This window comes from Suncus etruscus, chromosome 6, assembly GCF_024139225.1.
Source record: "Suncus etruscus isolate mSunEtr1 chromosome 6, mSunEtr1.pri.cur, whole genome shotgun sequence".
In the NCBI taxonomy this organism is placed as follows: domain Eukaryota; kingdom Metazoa; phylum Chordata; class Mammalia; order Eulipotyphla; family Soricidae; genus Suncus; species Suncus etruscus.
In genome coordinates this window covers 110,226,672-110,231,735 of record NC_064853.1, presented here as the reverse complement: position 1 = coordinate 110,231,735, position 5,064 = coordinate 110,226,672, and positions in this window count along the sequence as shown.

The following is a 5,064-nucleotide window of genomic DNA, read 5'->3' as shown; positions in this document are numbered from 1 at the left end:
CACAACTACACTCATGTTTATAATCATGATACTTAAATAAAATATTATAAAGATTTTAAAAACAAAAATAAAAAAATTAATAAAGTAAAATTGAATCAAAGAGCAATTACTTGGCCATTGTGCAATCTAGGTCTAAGAGATCTAAATCGATCCAATCACATTTACATAGATTTTGATGAGTAGCAAAAATTGAAACACTATGTTTTGTAAGAATATTGTCTTTCTTTGAGTTAGATTTCTTATTTTAGCCCTTTCTTTTGCATTTCTATCCCTTTTAATTTGCTTTTATTATTTTTCATTTGCTTATATTTACTTTTTATATTATATTGCTTTTATTTATATTTATGTAAATATAAAAATATTAATTATATTTTATTAACTATTAGAACCATTAATAAATACAAGATATTTATGTTTTTATATTGTATTATATTATAATATATACTATTATATATAATATTGTTATATATTTTATATTAATATTATGTAATATATTATAATATAAATTATAATATTTGTTATTATAGTTTTTATTATATTGCTTATATTTACTTTTTATATTACTTAATTTTCATTTGCTTATGTTTACTTTTGCTATATTTGCCAATTGAGTCAGACTATTGTTGGCTTCTGAGGTCCATAATCTGAGAGTTTTAGCTTTTTTCTTTAATGTAATTTATATAATCAGGTCTAATCAAGTCTTTAATTCACTTGCAATTAAACATCTTGAATAGTATGAACTACAGATCCATTTTCATTGATTGCATATGGCCATCCATTTTTTTTCAGCATTTATTGAACGGACTTTTCTTGATCTATTTTAAGTGTCAAGTTTCTTTTTCATTTACACACAATGTGTTAAATAAAAAGGGCTAATACCCAAGACATATATAACACTCATAAAGCTTAATAAAATAGTAACCAGTAATCTTATAGTAAAATAGAGAAGAGATTCTATGACAATGATAGAATTGATCACTCTGGATAAGAACATGGTGCTGAAAGGAGACATAATGATACACATAATACCCCTTCAGTAATAATATTGCAAACTAGTGTCTAAAAGGAAAAAAATGGGGAGAGAGATGGAGACATAGAGACAGAGAAATAAGAAAGATGCCTTAAAGTGATACATTCTTGGAAGAGGTAAAGCAGGGGTGGCGAACAAGTTCGACACAAAGAGCCAAAATTTTAAGCTGTGTGAGTCAGAGAGCCACACCAGGCCAAAACACCTGCCAATAAAGACAAGCACTCACACAAAAGCATCTAATTTTAACAATAATATATTCAAAACATATTGCGTTTTGCCATTTTGAGTTAGGGTCAAAATCCTGCAGTGATGGTGAGGGTGTGCTGCGTCCTCCACACTAAGAACTCACGGCAAGATGTGACCCAACATGTGACACACGGTCCCCCACCCCACTCGTTGTCCATGCAGTTGTTTTCGAGGAATGGGAGACGGGAGGACGCAGCCTGGGGGTGGGACTCCGAGCTCGGAGATCTCTCCTCAGAGGTCCCTCCGCAGAAACAGCAGAACAAAATCCAAACGTGGCAAAGAGCCGCAGTATACAAAATCATGAGAAGAGGCAGAGTCGCGTTCGCCATCCCTGAGGTAAAGGGGAGGGCAGGAAGGAAACAGGGGACTTTGGTGGTAGGAAATATGCACTGGTGAAGGGTATTATATACTGTGTAATTGAAACTCAATCCTGAATAACTTTTAACTGTGTGTATCTCATTGTGATTAAATTAAATTATTTATTTTTAAAAAGTGAAAACAATAAAATGAGAGAATATTTCAAACTGAAAATATTGAAGAGGAAAATAAGCAGATGCTTCATTGAAGAATATATATGTTGAGTGTGGAGTGATAGCACAGTGGTAGGGCATTTGCCTTGCATGTGGCCAACCCAGGACTGACCAGTGTTCGATCCCAGCATTCCAGATGTTCCCCTGGGCCTGCCAGTAGGAATTTCTGAGCACAGAGCCAGGAGTAACCCCTAAGTGCCACCAGGTGTGACCCCTAAACAAACAAACATAACCAAAAACACAAATAAAGAAGACATATGAAACCGGTAGGAATATAAAGACTAGTTCATGTGACTTATCAGGAAAACACAAATCAAAACAACTCTGAGCTCTCATTTCACATTATTTAAAATAGCATCTATCATAAGACTAGAAACATTTAGTGTTGAAAATGTGGTGAAAGGTAAGTTTCATTCACCATTGGTGAGAGTGTTTTCTTTCAATTTCTGTGGAAAACTATAGGGATATTCAAAAAACACATGAAAAAGAATAGAACTCTCGTATGATCCAGTGATTCCTCTTTTTAGTATCTACCCTCTAAATATAAAAATACTGATTTAAAAGGATATATGCACTCTTATGTTCATGGCAGTGCTTATTATAATGGTTAGGCTATGGAAACAACTCAAATATCTAAGAGGAAATAAATGGAGTATAATACAATATATATGCTATATATTAATAATATAATATATACATGCACAAAGGAGTGCTGTGGAGCTTTAAGAAAAAATGGAATCTTAAAGTTTGTTTCATTGTGGGAACAACTGAATGGTAATATATTCAGCAATATAAATTAAAAAAAGAAACACCCTCTTTCCTAGCCTTCACCCTATGACCTATGCAAATAGCAAGATCTTCAGCTACAGAGACAGAATGTCATCACCCACATTTGAGCGGAAAGTCTTCTGGCACCATAAAAAGACCGTGGGGTGTGTAAAAGAGTGAGTACAGAACCTGTAGTTATTCCCATGGCAGTATGCTTCAAGTGCAGAGAAACCCTGTATCTCTTAGGCCAAGAGAATTTCCATTCTAATTTCCCCAATGTTTACTGTGCCTATGAAAAAAAAGAAACACAACCTTTTTTTTTTGTTTTGTTTTTTTGTTTTTTGGGACACACCCAGCAGTGCTCAGGGGTTACTCCTGCTGTCTGCTCAGAAATAGCTCCTGGCAGGCACGGGGGACCATATGGGACACCGGAATTCGAACCAACCACCTTTGGTCCTGGATCGGCTGCTTGCAAGGCAAACAATCGCCGCTGTGCTATCTCTCCGGCCCGAAACACAACTCTTTTTTAAGAAGTTGCTGGTCTGTCATTTTTATCTTTTTTTCTTTTTTGTTTTAGGTTTTGTTTTTGTGTTATTTTTTTTTTGATTTGTTTGTTTCTTCGTAGCTGATGGATTTGGTTTTTGGTTTACACTTTTTTTTTATTAATGCTTTTTGTACTTTTTTTGTTACTACCTCATTGGTTTTTTTGTTTGTTTGTTTTGTTTTGTCTTGTATCATTTTTTGTTTTGTTACTTCTTTCTTCTTTCCCCTTTCTTCTTCCACCTAGATAGACTCCTCCCATGTCCCTTCTTATATCTCAAGTAGAGCCACATTACTGGAATCACTTTGATCAGCATCATTATTGGAGAGAGAAAAATGGATGGTAGCAAGACCAGACAGTTGTATGTCCATGTGGTGGAAATAAAAAAATGATCAGACTTGAATATGAAATCTGAAGTCAATGACAACAGAAAGAATACCCAATCTACATCAAGCTGTACATGGGGGGGGGGGCAGAGAACAGTTGCACTAGCATTACAGGGAGGTTGAGGAGGGGGAAGTGGGATGCATGCTGGGAACAGGGGTGGAGGGAGGACAACATTGATGGTGAAAATGCTCCTCATTCGTTATTACTATGTTTTAAATATTACTATTTAAATTTTAAACATTACTATTAAATATTACTGTGAAAGATTTGTAATTCACTTTGTCCACAATAAAAAATGATAAGGGAAAAATTCAGGATAATTTTACTCATCTGTGTAATAGAAAGCAAGAAAACAGGCAATAAAATGTATCATTCAATAACTAGGAAGTTCTCTTGAATTAGAAAACTGAAATCACCAGGCAAGACAGAGAAGGGTGGAAGAATGGTGGGGTGAAGAGGTAACTTAGATATAATTAGAGAAAGTGGTAGGAGGTCTAGGTACTTTGGTGGTGGGGAGGGCTGTGAAACTTTTTGCATTCATAGTATAATTATTAAGATTATTGTAATGATTTACCAAAACTGTAATAAAACACAGAGAAAATGTCATTTGGATATGCAGTTTTTTGAATTAGAATTAAAAATCAACGCTAAAGCTAAAGTCCAAAACTAACTCAAAATCCTGTTTTTAATTTGGTATTACTTGATTTCCACAGTCAGTGAATATGAAATATGAGGAATGCATCAAATTAAACAGGAAGGATTGGAAAAGTTTATGTGCAATTAATCTATTTTGTTTTATGTGGAGAGCTTCTGTGATATGACCTAAGTGTACTCCCTAATTTAGGACATGTTTCCAGTAAAAAGGTTCCTTTCATCATTGACATGTCATGTTTGTGTCCTTTTTGAACCAAATGTTTAAAACCTTTTCTCAAAAGCACTCTCCTCTAATTGTTTAATACACTTACCAGTATCTAAATCCCCTCACAATTTTATGGCTAGCATCATTCTGCCGTACTGAGAGAATGCTGAGTACAAAATGCTGGTTGCTAAGCCATGCCTATTTTTACCCCACTTGAGTAGAACAGAGAGTCCCACTCAATGAGAATTTATCACTGTAGTTTGCTCTTTTGCAGGCTTTTTTCACCCCCTGGTTTTTGGGCTACACTGGTGACCCTCAGGGGTTACTCCTGGCTATGCACTCAGAAATCGCCTTTAGCTTGGGGGACCATACGGGATGTGGGGGATCGAACTGCTGTCCATACTAGGTTAGCAAGTGCAAGGCAAATGCCCTACCACCTGCGCCACACCTCCGGCCCTTATTTTGCAGGTTTTTTTTACTTAAATACTCATCAGTATTTCTATATTAACTTTATAGACTGTATACTTTAGTATTCAAGATGAATTACAAGACTGAGACCAAGTACCTGCTCAAGGTATGTCTCAATAAAGTAGTATAAAAAAACTGTTAAAACATTAAATTATCAATTAGTTATTGAGTTTCTACTGTGGTTTATGGCTCTATCCAGGAAAATTTAAATTATTGAACTAAAGAATTTGGCCAC